The sequence below is a fragment of the Tamandua tetradactyla genome, chromosome 7, assembly GCF_023851605.1.
Source record: "Tamandua tetradactyla isolate mTamTet1 chromosome 7, mTamTet1.pri, whole genome shotgun sequence".
In the NCBI taxonomy this organism is placed as follows: Eukaryota; Metazoa; Chordata; class Mammalia; order Pilosa; family Myrmecophagidae; genus Tamandua; species Tamandua tetradactyla.
Window position 1 is genome coordinate 77,933,283 of NC_135333.1, and position 16,171 is coordinate 77,949,453.

At 37.4% G+C, this 16,171-nt stretch overlaps 1 long non-coding RNA gene and 1 pseudogene across 3 annotated transcripts in view; both read right to left on the reverse strand.

Moving 5' to 3' along the window:
• Positions 1-8,997, reverse strand: part of LOC143691557 (uncharacterized) — a 41,577-nt gene extending 32,580 nt beyond the window's left edge. For 2 of the 3 annotated variants that reach the window (XR_013179576.1, XR_013179575.1), the window contains exons 1-2: positions 8,743-8,997; positions 5,623-5,711 (exon numbers count right to left, since the gene is read on the reverse strand). This is a non-coding gene — a long non-coding RNA (uncharacterized LOC143691557). Of the gene's footprint in view, positions 1-512; positions 623-5,622; positions 5,712-8,742 lie in introns of those variants that run through there. The other variant, XR_013179577.1, reaches the window with a different exon arrangement.
• On the reverse strand, positions 6,271-7,770 carry LOC143689842 (phosphatidylinositol 4,5-bisphosphate 3-kinase catalytic subunit beta isoform pseudogene; annotated as a pseudogene).
• Positions 8,998-16,171: the final 7,174 nt, after the last annotated feature.

Consider the following 16,171-nt stretch of genomic DNA (forward strand, 5'->3'; position numbering starts at 1 on the left):
TATGAATCAGAAACTGATGACTATAACAGGTTTTATTTCTCTGGGGCCCTGAGCACCTTCCTCTTAACACTGAAAACTTCTAACGTTTTGCTTTCTTTTTGTTTTCTTGACTTTTAGTCTGTAGTGCTTTTGAATTCTCTGACAAACATGTAAACAGTCCATTACCTTAAAATCATGTTTTGAATATCAAACCTAAGTATCTGGTAAGTTTTTCTTCTCATTTAGCATGAATTGACTTCCATAAATGTATTACCTACTATATGAACAAATCCTATTGCATTGAATGCTGCTTCCAGGAGTTTTATTTCAAATCTCATTTTTACTTGAATTTTTCCAAATGCTATGTAACGTGTTATTTTTTTCTCTTACTACGTCCCTATGTATGATAACAGTATAGCTGCGTGCATTTTTATGTGTACAGGTCTTTTTCCTCATTCTTTCTGATGTAGAGCTGTAGGAACTTGTCTGTAGCTTGCCAGGGAGAGAAAAAAAATAGCTAGAAGTAGCAACCTTTATTCACTCCAATCTGATATTGATCCCAGAAAAGTTTAGTGCTTTCATTAGGCGTGGTTTTGTAGACTAGAAGAAAATCAGCCAAGCTTTCTCAGGAATAATAAATGGTCTGTTTGGCATGAAAAAAGAAGAAATGAAATGAGCAATGAAAGAAGAATTTCTTGATAGAGAAATAATAGATTAATTCTGGGTTGGAGAAGGCACTACCAGCTAATTCAATTAGTTAAAGGATTATGGAATCGAGCAAAATGAATATCTGGTTAGATTGCTTCCCTGCTTAGAACACCTAAATGGTATTCCATGGTTCTTCAGATAAAGTCCATGCTCTTTCATAGGCTTAAAGTCTCACGTGATGTAGTTTATAATTATTTCTTTTTCATCATCTCTTCCCCATTCCTCATTTCTAATTTTATGTTCTGGTTATTCTGAACTTTTCTCAGTTCCTTATGCTTAAAACTCATGCACATCTTCCTGCATTCCTTTGCATTTCTTTTCTTTGCTTGGAAGATTAATTTCTCCTATACTCTCTGCCTAACCCAATGAACATCTATTCATACCCCAAGTCTGAGCTAACATGACACCTTTTTCATAAAGTCTTTTCTGACAACCTCTCGCCCCAAACTGAGAGAAGTGCCTAAATTTTCCTCTTCTCTGTAGAACTCTCCCTACTCCATCCCTATCTGCCCACCTAAAAAAGTCCTGTTTATTTTTCAAGAAAGACAGCTTAAAATCCTCTCATCTTGAAAATTTCCCAGCCTCACTGCAAATGTAGTGCCTTATCCCCATTGCTGTAGCTTGAAGAAATGTCTAGTATAATCATGTTTAATCATGTTCTAGTAGTAATATTTGTCCCTAATTTTATCCCTGACCAGACTGTTATATTAACTCCTTGAAGAAAGTGTCTCTGAGTATATCTTAATTATCTGTGTATGCCAAACATGCTCTTTATTTAACTTGTTCATCCCACACCTACACTCACTTTTTAATTGTTTCTCTATTACACTGTAAGCCTTATGAGGCAGGGAGTGTGTCTTATTAATCTTTGTTTACCTACCACTTTACACAAAGCTTGGCACATTTACACATGCAGATATTTTTAGATTGAATGTATGAGTTCATATTAACATCATACCAAAGATTAATTATTTGGCAAGTAATCACAAAAGGGACAGAACAAGAGACTAGACTTTTGGTGGGTTTGTGCAGGCTTTTATCAATGTTGATAATTTTGGTAAATCAGTGATTACAGAAATAGTCATATGATCTTATAGGTTATAAGTCATTTGTATGGTCCCTTGAATGTTAAAGATTTAGAAAACATAATACCTTGAATTCTTATAAAAAGTTATAGCAAATAAATCAGACAAGAATTTCAAACTCTCTAATTTACTTATGACCCTATATAATGGCTTAACATATTAAAAAGAGTTGAGTATTTAATGTATCTGCATGCATTTATTTTATCATTCAATAAGAACTATTTACTGATTACATAAACTGTGCTAGGCTTTCACGTTAGGCAGAATAATAGTCCTCCAAAGGCATCCAAAGGTATGTACACCTTAACCCCTCAAACTTATGAATCTGTTACCTTACATGGCAAAGGGACTTCACAAATATAATTAAGGTTAAGGACCTTGGGATGGGGAGATTATCTTGGAATTTCCAGTGGGCCAATCTAATCACATGAGTCCTTTAAATTGGAAGAGGAAAGTAAAAGAGTATGTCAGAAAGGTGTTAGTTTGCCTGGGCTGCTATGACAAATATCACTCAGTGGTTCACTTAAGCAACAGGAATTTATTGTCATAGCTTTGGAGGCTAGATGTCCAATGTATTGCCAAACCATGCTTTCTCCTGGAGTCTGTAGTGTCCTAAGGTTGGCTTACTGCCAGTCCTTGGGGTTCCTTGGCTTGTAATGCATCTCTGCCTCCTTCACATGACAATCTCTCCTTCTCTGCTTCTCTTTCTGTGTTCAACTTCCTTTGTTTATATGGACATAAGCCATATTGGAATAAGGCCCACCTTCATCCCATTTGACCACACCTTAACTAACAATATGTTCATAACAATATGTTCAAAGGCCTGTTTACCAATAGGTTCATATCACAGAACTGAGGGTTAGGAATTAGGGCATGTCTTTTGTGGGGGGCATGAGTCAATCCCCAACATAAGGGCAGAAGAGACAGAAAAGATCTGAAGTGTAAAAGGACTATTCGCTGGCTTTGAAGAAAAAGAAAAGAGACCATGCGTCATGATATTCCGGCAGCCTCTAGAAGATATGAATGGTCCTCAGCTGATAACCGTCCATGAAATAGGGACCTTGGTTGTACAGATGAAAGGAATTGAATGCTGCCAACAACCCGAATGAGCAAGAAATGGATTCTCCAGAAACCTCCAGAAAGAAACACAATAGGATACCTTTTAATTTTAGCCCTGTGAGATGCATGAAGAATGTGAAATGATTCTCATTTTAGAAAGCTTACTCTAGATGTAGTATGTAGAATATTTTAAGGCAATTTTTTTCCTGGTGAGTTTTTAAAAATATATTTTTATTGGCAAATCTTCACACACATACATTCCATACATGGTATACAATCAATGCCTCATAATATCATCACATAGTTGTGTCTTCATCACCATGATCATTTTCTAGAACATTTGCATCACTCCAGAAAAAGGAATTAAAAGGAAAAACAAAAAATGCATACACCCCATACCCCATAGCCTTCCTTCTCTTGACCATTAGTCTTTCCATCTGCCCAATTTATTTTGTCTTTTATCCTCCCATTGTTCTTTTTTTTCCACTCATCTGTCTATACTCTGGATAAAAGGGGCATCAGATGCAAGATTTTCACAATCACACTGTCACATTATAAAAGTTATATCTTTATACAATCATCTTCAAGAATCAAGGCTACTGGAACATAGCTCAACAGTTTCAGGTACTTTCTTCTAGTCACTCCAATACACCATAAACTAAAATGGGATATGTGTACATTGCATAAGAATAATCTCCAGGATAACCTCTCGTCTCTGTTTCAAAACTCTCAGCCACTGAAACTTTATTTTGTCTTGATTCTCTCTTCCCCCTTTTGGTCAAGAAGTCTTTCTCGATCTCTTGATGCCAGGTCCTGGCTCATCCTGGGAATTCTGTCCCACATTGCCAGGAATATTTACACCTCTGGGAGTCATGTCCCTTATAGGGGAGAGAGCAGTGAGTTCACCTAATAGCAAATATTTAATCTAAAAGATTTCAATCAAGGGGACAAAAAATAGTATTTTCCCTAAACTTTTCTCATTTTCCAAGAGCAAACTCAGCCTAGTACCATATAAGGATTTGCTGCAACCCTGGTCTTCACTGTTTCCCTGTCTGGAGTTTCCATCTGCTGTTGAACAGAAAATAGGGTAGGGGCAAGACTAACCAAGAAGACTGTGCAGTGATTCAGTGAGAGAAGATGAAGCCTTCACTCATAACAGTTTCATTTAGCAGAACTTTATTATGTGTCAATAACTATACAAACACTTTACACATATTATCTCATTTAATTCCAATTAACCAACCCTCTGGTGTAGATATCTTCTCAATTTCATGGATTAAGAAACTAAGGCTTAAACAAATATGTCTCCCCAAAAGATAAGCCTCACAAAATAGTAACAATGGGATTCAAATCCAGATATCAATGACTTCAAAACCTGACCTCTCATCTACTCTGCCATGGCAGCAGTAAGGGATCAAAATGAGAGGATAGAAATGGGGAGACTTAATAGGTGGAGTCAGCCAGGCTTAGATACTAATTATACCTGGTGATATGGAGAAGAGAGAAGTTGTGGCTGACCCCCGGTTTTGTTGTGTTTTTTTCTGACATCTAGTTTTTTGATGAGTTGTTAGATGAAAGATGGTGCCATTAAATAAGATAGAGAAAATTGCCAAAGTTTTCAGGGTTGGAGGCAGTGTAGGATAAAGGTTAAGTTTTATTTGAATTTAAGGTATGCTTGGAGTATCCAGGTAGAGAGGGCCAGAAGCCATTTAGAGATGAGTCTGGGCAGAGATCTGGGGCAGGTGCTGAAGATAAAGATTTGGAAATTATCTAGAATGGATAGCTGTCACAGAATGGGGCATTTCATATCAAAATTGTAAGGAAGAAAAATCTCTTGTTTCTAATGGATCTTTTAAGAGTCTATCTTTAACTGTGGTCGGAAATAAATTTCAACAGAGCCTACATGAGATGATTGTTTGGCTCAACACCAAAGTGGTGAATGCAGAACTCGGATTGCTGGCAGAGTGGCCGAGGACCAAAAGACCAGTTTCCCACCCTGTGTCCTGACTGACAGGGTCAGAGCCCTTGTTCCCACGGAACACTCACCATGCGGCTCAGCTGCATTGGCAGCCAGTGAGATTAGAAGCACTTGGCTTTAGATAACTTTTTAACCCCTTAATATGCATTTTGACTTCCTAAGCCATCCCCCAATTAGCTGCACACATTCTGTCAATAGCAGATGGGAAGTCCAGACAGGGGAACAGCTAAGGCCAGGGTTGCAGCAAATCCTTATATGCTACTAGCTTGAGTTTGTTCTTGGAGAATGAGAGAAAGTTAAGGCAAATCTGTTTCTTTTTTCTCCCCTTGATTGAAATCTTTCAGATTAGATATTTGCATCAAATATTCTGATAATAGGATTTCTTAAACTGCCTTTAGCAAGGCTACTTTTCTAAAGGGAGAAACAGGCCCTAACTGCAAATGACTACCTCTGTTGTACCAAACACACAAGAAGAGATTTTCACCATTGCAGAGCTATTTATACACAGCCAACTTCTGTCCTCAGTTCACATGCATACACAACTCCCATTGATATCAGAGGAGCTGCATACATGTGGCTGAGAACAGAACTTGGCCCACTAAACTACAAGGTTTGGCATTCTTTCTCTCACTATGACAACTTCAGAACTGTATTACTTAGCACATGGGCTTTTAGCAGAGGAGTTCTTGATTTTTCCCCCCCTCATTATCTTGGCCTTGAATTGCAAAATGAAAACTTGGAAAACTACTGGCAGCAGTGGGTTCCTTGCATAGAATCAACTGCATAAGGGACTTGGAGAAACAGAGACCTTACCAGTTTCTGGATTCAGGAACTTGACATAATAAATTCATGTAAGTGTGTTGTAGCTCCCAGCATGCCTACCAGCAGTTTGGCTTCACAGTCTACTAGAAATAAAAGCATAAGATGCCTTGAAACAACTTTTGAACACATGAAATCCTCAAGTCCAATGTTTCATTTTACAGATGAAGGAAACAAATGTGGCTTCTATAAATTCATCCTTAAACCAACAAAAAAATTATCTGTTCCATCCACATAATTTGTGTTACTACTTGAGGTGCCATGAAATGGTGAGGTCAAAACAATAACATTTAAATTGAGCATTTACTGTGCTGAGCACTGTATAAGACACTTAGGTAATTTAATCTTCATAACATTAATGTTATGATAGATATATGGTAGATAATATTAATACCCCATTTACAGATGAAAAAACTGAACTTTTTTTTCTCTTTTTACATCTTTATTATTTGATTTTTTTACAGTTATTAAATATAACATACAGTTAAAGGACTACCAATAAATATAAACATATTTATATATAGTCATACAAAAAGACTAAATTCTCCACCCCAGATTGATCTTCTGGCAGGGCATAATGGTAGAGTACCTGATCAGAGTTCTCTGAGACGCCCCATAGGTTTAGAAAGGTAAACAGAAAGTTTAATGACCAGCTGCAAATAGCTTATCAAAGGGAGGGTAATATTAAGGTTGTTTTTTATTCTCTAAGAATTTAATATGCAAAGCTGTTGCATTTTCAGCATACGGATTTGTTTGAACAATTCCCATTGGATTCAACATTTCTTCAGGTTCATCAGGAAATGAAGACCAGCTGTGCAATATTATATCTCCAGATCTCAGCTGTCCTTTAAAGTGAAAGATCATCGTATTTACCCATGCTATAGGATAATGCACTTTTCCAGCCTTCCTGATGCTCTGATATTTAGAGGGATTAATAGTTTTAGTGGACTTCTTCATTTTCACTTTATCCAAAACTGCATTAACAGCAAAACATAATCAAGCCATCCTTGGCAGGTCACAAATATTAATATCAAATTCCAGTGGTTCATTACAAATGTGATCATTTTTTTCCTGTAATCTCTGAGCTTACAACAGTTTTACAAAGAAGTTCAGTACCTTGAAAGAGGCCAGCCCTGACATGAACTTTCACAGTTTCTTCTGGGTTCAGTTTATTTCCCTTAATGAAGACAATTTGGAAAGGGTGAGTATTTTCCCAAACATGAGAAATCATTTGTGTTTTCTTTGGTGGTAAAAGAAGAGGGAGGTTAGATGAATTTTGATTTATGGCAGCCTCTGTGGCAATCATTTCCTGTTCATACCTCTTCTTGATCTTACAGCATTCCACGAGTGTAAAATGTGGCAGAGTCCTGTTCATTACAGTTTCAGATATATTGGAATTGAATTAGTAGATGACCACCAAACACATATTCTACTCTCCCACTGACTTGCAATACATAGTCATAGGGGCTAACTTCATCTTCTTTCCCATGAATAGTCAAACGTTTTTGAATTGCCAATTCGTTTATTTTGATAGGACTCATATTGAGAGAAACTTAAAAGCTAATCACATCCTGACAATTTTCAAAGTGAATAGTCACAGTGAGCTTTCCTCCATAAAGTTTATCTTCTAAGTCTTCAAGGATGGATGGTTCATGCTCTGGTGGATATGACTGTTTAGCCAGTCCATCCAAGACAATCCCACAAGTGACTGAAGCTTTTCTTCACTGAGTTTGTGTATTTTTCTTTCAAGGCATCAACATGCAGAGCTTTTCCTGTAAGAACTCCAATTTTTAAGTCTAGTTTTTCCCCTATCACAACTTCTTGTCACCAACTTGAGAACTGGAAGAAAAGGTCTGACATCACAGACAGAGTCTTACACAGCTGTTTGATTCACACATGCAAACATACAAGAGTCAATTTCCATAAGGAGGTTAAACACTGGGTAATTGTGAACTTGTTTCCATAAACATCTGCTTAATATGAGAAAGGGTAGCTTCTCGAGGTACCTCCAACTGGATATATATCCCAGTGGGCAAAAGGAAATCCCACAGGTCTGGAGCCATCAGATGCCATCTGTGAATTCTCAGCCCAGATGTCAAGGATGCCTGCTATGGGAGGAGGCATTATGAAATTGAAGCACATTCATAACCAAGGGGCCCTCAAACTGCTAGCCACCGTTCCAGTCTTTTAGGAAAACAGATGGCATTACTTATTTTTAAAAGGTGAAGGTTTTCATGGAAGACTTTTTCAGATCAGAAGATACACTCCCGGGCGCTCGGCCACCGCCGGCTCCAGGCTCGGGGTGCGTGGTCAGCTGCACCAGCCTGGACCGCCGGGCTCAGGCCGTCACGCCGGGCTCAGTCACTCCCGCTGCCCCGAGAGCCGCCCAGTGCCATGGCCCGATTTAAAACTGAACTTTTTGATAAAACTTTATTAAATACACAAGGGTAGAGAATGGCAGAGCTGAGCTTTGAGCCAGGGCTTTTAAACTTTTAGCATCTGCTCTGAATAATTACACCATTAAGCCCCTAACGTTGTAATATATAAGAACTACATGGATGTGTTTTATAAATGAAAAGAAATGTATGTATAGTTCATGCATAACATTTAACACAAATATGGTATCCCTTGATTTCAAAACACATTTTGTCTTCCCCAGATTTCTTCATCTCATACCACCTGGGTTCTGTCCCCTCACATTGTTGCAATTTCCCTTCTGCTCCTCCCCTCATGTTGATGTTCTTGATTTCATTGGATTTAATAAAAAAAAGGAAGAAAATACAACTCTTCAGTGTTTTCTCTTATATAACAAGAGTTTTCCTGTCTTTCCGATTTCTTTCATCTAATGAACATAAATACTTTTCTTCCTCATCCTTATCCTGACTTCCTTGGACTCACTTCATTTAAACATATTGCATTTTCCCTTTTATCAATTATTTCATTTCCCCTGGCTCCTTGCAGCTAAATGAAAAAAAAAAAAAAAAAGAATATCAAGCTCATTTTTCATAAGGATCACTCATAATTTGACCCATTGTGGTGGTTTGGAACTACTTAATCTTTTGTACATAGGAACTTTTGATGAAGTTACTTCAGTTAAGATGTTGCTTGACTCACCTCAATCCTATTAGTAGAGTCGTTTGGGTGGAACAGGCCTTATTCCTATTAGTGGAGTCTTTTAGGTAGAATAAAATTCAGTCAGAGAGAGGAAGCCACAGGGAGCAGCCAAAAGGTGAAAATCAACAGAACACAGAATAGATGGGAGAGGCCAGCTGAGGCCTCCATGTGCATTGCCCTGTGACAGAGACTCCAAGGACCAAAGATAACTTGCAGCCAGCCCCAGGATAGCAGTCTTCAGGGAGAAAGAAAGCATTGCCTTGATCATGTCATGATTGGACTTTCCTAGTTTCAAAACTGTGAGGCAATAAATCCCCATTGTTTAAGCCAGCCCATTGCATGGTATTTGTTTTGCTAGGATGAAACTAAAACACCCATTCATCTGCAATTTCTGTCTAGCTATACCCCAATTTAGAAGCAATTTCCTATTGACCAACATAGTTCAACAAAATTCTATTAAATATATGCTGTTGCTAAGATGTTTTGCTTTATGTTGAAGCCACAGAGAGCTTTCAGGGATCTTATGTTCTGGCTTGGGAAATAGATTATATGCATAAGAATAAAATAAATAATAATGTAGATTGAAATACAATCAATTCCACATAAGCAAAACAGCCAGTAAGTTCTTTAGAGTCCAGTGACATTTCTATTTACCATTTAATCTGTTTATGTGTTTGCATGTGCATGTTTGTGTATGTGTGTGTAGGTGTGTGTGTAGGTGTGTAGCGCTATGGTACAATGGCTATCATGAGGACAGATAACTAAGATATAATGACAAAAGGGAACGGGGGTCATCCTACAGTTCTCATCTCCTCTGTCCAATTAAAAAAAATGGTTTCAGGCGGGCCGCGGTGGCTCAGCGGGCAAGGTGCTTGCCTGCTATGCCGGAGGACCTCGGTTCGATTCCCGGCCCCAGCCCATGTAACAAAAAAACGGAGAAACAGAATACAATAAAACAAGAAAATGTTTAAAGATGTTTCCCTTTCTTCCTTCCTTCCTTCCTTCTATCCTTCCTTCCTTCTCTCTGTCTTTCCTTTAAAAAAAAAAAAAAAAAAATGGTTTCAGATCAATATAATAATCAGAAATCAAAATATAAAACTAATTTGAAGAAACCCATCTAAAATCTTCACTCAGCTTTGCAGTTGAGGGAATTAAGCCTGACCATTACAATTATGCATAAATAGTCTAGTTGATGGAAGGATGCAGATTAGTATCCAGCAGACATGGAGGAAAGATGTATTTCTATATTTGACAATTCCATATTAGTTACTGTTTGCCCTTTGTGAATAGAGATGTAAAGAATCATAGTTGGTATTTATATGAATCATATAGAAGGAAAAAATAATCATTTCTTGGAAAATGTAGCATTGCTCCAGGGAACATTTGAAACCTCCCATGAATATATGCCTTATATTCTTTCTTATACAAATTTTCCTTTCTCCAAGTGATTCAGGTGGACTGTCAAACTCCTACCTCTTTTGTAAGGATATATATCAGTAAAAGTCCCCTTACCTTTTACACAGTAATTGGTCCAGAGTAGGGCATATGAACCAAGGAGACACTATCTGAGTGTGTTAGTTCAAAGACGATAGTGGCTACAGGGAAATTAAGAGTCTCTTTCTGAAAGCAGGAGATGAAAGGACAGGAGAGGAAAGCAAAGTATTATTTGAATATCAATCCAGCCATGCTTTAATGGACTTTACCAATATGTAAGAAAATATGTCCTTTTTATTCTTAAGCTGGTTCCAGTTGAGACTCTATAACTTGTAACCAATATGGATCTAACAAAAAATTTTGTTCCTTTCTGCGTTCTGGAAAGTCTCTCCCTCAAAATACGTTTTTCCCATCATGTTCAAACACATTCCACCATACTATATGTATAAAACTTTTCTAAAGAATTTGCCTGAAGGGAATCATGTCATTTGCAAATTACTGTGGATGCTCTGCACACTAAAAGGAAAGCATGAAGAGTGTATTAAAGAATGCATGGCACACAGTGTCTTCATGTTTCTCTCCTGCAGGGAAAAGAAGCCAGAGGAGGACTTTCTGTGGGGACATATTCTGGGGAAGCATCTCATTATCTGACTCTTAGCCCTTGCTCTAGGTGGCAACCTGGTAGAGTCTGAGACCAGCATATAGCCCTGGCAGTGGATCTGGTGGCAAGTAGGGAATATTGCAGGGCTCATTCTACTTGACCAGCTGCCATCACTACATCTCCGCAGATTATTGAGCACCATGTTTCAAAAACAGTTAAGAAATGTTCATGGTTGGCAGCTACAGAGACCACTCTCTACTCTAGGAAGAGTAGACAGCAAGGATAGAGGGATAGGGGATGGGATTTTTGGAAGTTTAGAGGCCCCGGAGAGATGGGAACATCTTCTGCTGTTGTGAAGTTGTTCTGTTCAGTCATCTTAAAGACAGGAGTGTAATTCAGCCTTGATATTCATGAATTAGAAGAATGGCTTACATCAGCAAGATTGATTAGCCGTAGTTAGCATTGCAATGAATCCACTGAGGACTTAACTAATTTCATTGTGCAGTACATTCCCATCAGTCATCCAGAAAATGTGTGTGTTAAGAAAAAATGTCTGTTATCTTCTTCCTGAGGAATTTGACTTTTGAAGAGATTTACCTTCAGAGTGGTCTGATTTTTGTGTATTATTAGCATGTGTTTTCTCACATATAATTCATTTTCTAGCTATTCACCTTAATACTCCCATTCATGTGTAGGTTTTACTATCTATTAGACATAGATACCCCTCATATGCATGCACACACACACACACATACACATCGTAAAGCTAAAAAGATGTTGGATCTTAAGTAGTTGTGCTCATCCAAGAGAATTGCTAAGGAGTTGATTGTAGGGCTAATAAGAAAGTTCATTGTTTTTCTTCTTTTTTAAGGTTTGCATTTATTTTGCACCTATTAATAATAATGAGTCATTTAAAGAGGGCATACCATATGTCATAATAAGCACCTAACTGCCTTGTCTTATGAAATACTCAAAAGAGCCCTCTGAGGCAAGTAAGGAAATGCCCGTTTTACAAATGAGAAAACTGAGGCTCAGAGATAGAAAGTAACCAAGGGAATGGGGTTAGACACTAAAGCCCATTACCATAAAAAAGGAAGAAAATTGGAGTGCATTTAGCTACAAGCACATTCATTCTACAATTCTGGGTTTTCCCCCAGTACAGTTTTCTTTCCTCTATACTGATCTTCTCAACTCTATTTTTAAAAATATTTTTATTGAGAAATATCGACACACATACAGTCCAACCATGTTATACAATCTGGCTCAAAATATCATCACATAGTTGTGTTTTCCTTACCATGATCATTTTTAGGACATTTACATCACTCCAGAAAAAGAAATAAAAAGGCAAAAAAGAACTCATTCATCCCATACCCCTTAACCCTTCCTCTCATTGAACCACAGTATTTCAACCTACCCAATTAGTACCCTTTATCTCTCCCTATTATGCATTTATTTTTATTCTTATTTATTTATTTTTTTACTTATCTGTCCATACCATGGATGAAAGGAGCATCAGACACAAGGCAACTCTATTTTTGAAATTCTGAGTGGTAAAGTAATTGGGGAGAAGGAGTGAGGGATGAAGGGGAAAGAAAGAAAGAACCAAGCACACAGATTAAAATGAATTTGGAAAGTAAGGTCTCTCTGAGATAGCCTTCTTCGAGTTTGGGTGGAGTATGTGGTCCACAGTTTTATGCTTCACCCCCAACTTTTTTAAACCAAGGAATAAATCAGAAATTCTCTCTCCAATCATTGAACACAGGTTGATTGGGTTTCATGTAATGAATTACAACTATGCTCTCTCTTTCCCATTGTTTACTGTCACTCCCCATGGCCTTAATCAGATGATTGGGGCAATTTTAGTTCCCATGATTAAGAAAACACTTAAAATATGTGAATATATTGCGTGGTGAGACCTTCCAAAAAGCACTGTTTACACTCACATACGAAAGTAGGGATGTAGGAATTTATTTGCAGTTTCTAATCTATGGCTTCAGTGAAACTCAATCCCATTCTCATCTTTCTCCTTATCTGAAGTAAAAAATATTTGAACATTTGCCCCCTCCCAAAACAGAGCAGTTCTTCCCTGACCTTTCAAATTGGATAATCATATGTCTTCACTAAAAGTTACCAGATAGTTTAATGTTTATGGACTGAAGTGTTAGGGTTAAAACTCCTTATGAATATAAACTGAAGTTCTCCCTGGCTATTTATATTATAATATGAAAGAAAACTAACAAAAAGTGCTTTTGTTCGTTCGAGGAGGTAGCTGGTATTTGCTAGCAAAGGAGAACTGCCATATAATTAACTGTGTCAAAATGTTTTCTTTGTTCACAGTTAATCTAACTGCAGCTGCTAGGAGGCAGAATGCATAATATGACTGTGTACTTTTAATTACAGAAAATGACAGGCGTAAGTTGTGACTAGAGCTTTGCTTGATATTGTCGTAGGCAAAAAATGTTACTCAGAGACTCATTGAATTAATAAGGAGTCTTTTGTCTTTGGTGTCAAAATTGTATAGATATAAATAGCAACTGAAATAAAATTAAAATTCAGAATTCTAAGCTGCCAAAGGACATTTAAATAAAATTAATATAACATACGTGGAGGAATGATGGCACACGATAACTATTTTATGGTGAACTTTGTACACAATCATATTTCATACATGTGACTGTTTAGGAGAAAATATTCCACATAAGTGAATTTTCTAGAGTGATCTTTCAGAAGAAAATTTTTTGTCCAATTTTGCTTATCATTCTATGCAAAATAGTTCCTTCCAATATTAATTTTTGTCTTAAGTGCTCCATTAATAATAAAGAACAGATATTTTTTATTGACTGATTTTTCTTCCTCCAGTGATAGGTAGTAGTGTACATTAATGGAGGGCTGGGTATCCTGCATCCTGGGATTCTTTCTTCTCTAAACATTTGTGCCTATGAATAGCATTAGGTAGAAATGAAACAGCACTTCATTCTTTAGGAGATTCTTCTCTTCTCTTCTCTCCTTCCTGTAAGAGCTGACTGCTGTAACAGAACGTTCGCTACATTTACCTTAACCAACACATTTTGTATTCTTTATAGCCCTGGGCAAAATACTTAATCTCTCTGAAATCAGTTCATTCTTCTTTAAGGATAATATAGAACAATAAATGTTTAAGCCTTTTAAATGTAGTGCTTGCTCAGAAATATGAAATTTTATATTTCTTTTCTCTATGTTTTTTTTTTTTAAATCCCTTCTTTTATTCTTACGCATCATTTCTCTTTTCTGTACTGTGCTAGGCAGTTCGGGGATGTGAGTGTGGGTTTGGGTTAGGGAGGTTTAGGAGGTCATGGTGAAAGCCCTGGATAAGTGCTGTTTTCAGCTTCCTTGTTGCCTTCATCCTACCTCTGTGCGGTCACTGTGGGGGTCGCTGTCGCCTTGGTGACAGCAGTTTTGTGCCGCGCAGGAGACGTGACCATTGACCTAGCGCGGAGAGTGAACACGTCCCGCTGCCTCAAGTTAGTCGCTATGAGCAGACAGGCTATGCCTTTGTACCCTTAGCAACTCCGCGGCTGAAACACACTAATAATAGAACGCATTCGTTGAAATTGTGCCTTTCCATCTCTAATTACTGCATGCCAACATATTCTGACTGCTGCTGTCACTCCCCAACAACTGATGGCTGCGTGATTGTTTTAGATTGTGCACAAGGGATTTCTTCCGCTCATCCTGCCTTCACCCCACTCTGTGGTGTGCGTAATACATTGACTGATTCGTTTCAATCAGCTGAATGGTTTAAATTAAATAGAAATGAACTTTCAGAAAATATATTCACGTAAACAGATGTTCATTATGGATGTACTCTATATAAAGGAAGGTACAACATTCATAGATATTGTTTAGTTAAAGGGATCTATTCATTCCTAAAGGTAATTTACCGGATTTTGGTGGAGACAACTATTTTAATTCCATCTCTGTCTCAGCTTACTCCCCCAAGTCTCCAAATGTTTCAGACAGGAAGGTCACAATAGCCCTAAAGCACTGACCTAGTGTCCTTCCTGCTGTAGACTGTTTGCTCTGGCCAGTCAGACTGTAGGGCATTAGGGAATCTCTAATCCCATTTCTAAATTGTATAAATTGAGGTACCCAATGCTAAATAAATCACACAAAATCTCACAGCAGTTAAAGCAAAGACAGAACAAAAATCCAGATTTCCCATCTGTTGATCTTGTATACATTCTGCCTCAATTCATTGTCTCTTTTACCTGTTAGTTTGTGTACTAGATGTTGTTGATAAAATGTGAACAGAAGTTGCTAATGAGAGGTGCAAATCCCAGGTGAGCGTGGAATGTTAGTCACTGCTGGAATGTCTGTTTGGTTTTGGTTATGTTTGCTAGGGATTCTAAGCTCAGTGGACTTGTATCTTGCAAAAGACACTTGGCATTTTAACATCATTTTTCTCTCCTCTTGATATATTTTTTGGAGTGAGACCAAAATGAAAAGGAATGTACAGCTTATATACTTGTGGCTTTCAAAATTGAATTTCAAGTGCATTCATAATTTGGTCTAATTCTGTAATATAAAACCTCAGTTGGAGACGGACTATGCCCCAAAGCAAGTTGATATAGGGGAGATGCAGTTTTACAGAATTATCTATTTCTGAAGGAGTGGAGTACCCCCATAGGCCTGTAGAGGCAAACTACATTTTAAGGTACAGTTTGCACGACTAACTTACATTGATTCTCATCCACGCATGTATGTAGATGTATTTCTCCATTTAATTTAGGCATTGTTTCAGGTTCTTCAAAATTTTTAAATTAATTTTTAATGTCTTCATTACATTTATCTACAGGTAAAATTTTGGTTGCTATTGTGAATGGATCTATTTTTCAATCATGTCTTTCTAATTCATTTATTGGAACAGAGTGTTTTAAATGTTGACCCTGTATACAGCCTCACTGCAGAACTCTCTCATTAGTTCAAAATAGTTTCTCTTTCTGCCTTCCTAGCATCATCTTGTACTGCTCCCCCTAGCTTTACTTCTACCACTCTGACTCCCAGACAGTTCCTAGAATTCCCCAAACATTTTCCTTACCCAAAGCCTTTGCTTTTCTGGTTTCCTATGCCTGGAAAATTTTTCAGCTCTTCAAGAAGTTGGTTCTTTTAAATTTATCTTTTAAAGTTCTATTTCAAAATCAACATGTTTAAAGAGGTTGCTCCTGAACTCACCACCAGATTTGGGTCTTCCCTCCTCATTTTTTAAAAAAATCACAGTACCAAAATAAAATAAAATAAAATAAAAAATCACAGTACCTCCCCCCCAAAATCACAGTACTGTGTTTATATCCTTAATAACATTCATCACAAGCTATAAATATTTTATTTATTTAGTGTTTTCACTAAAATGTG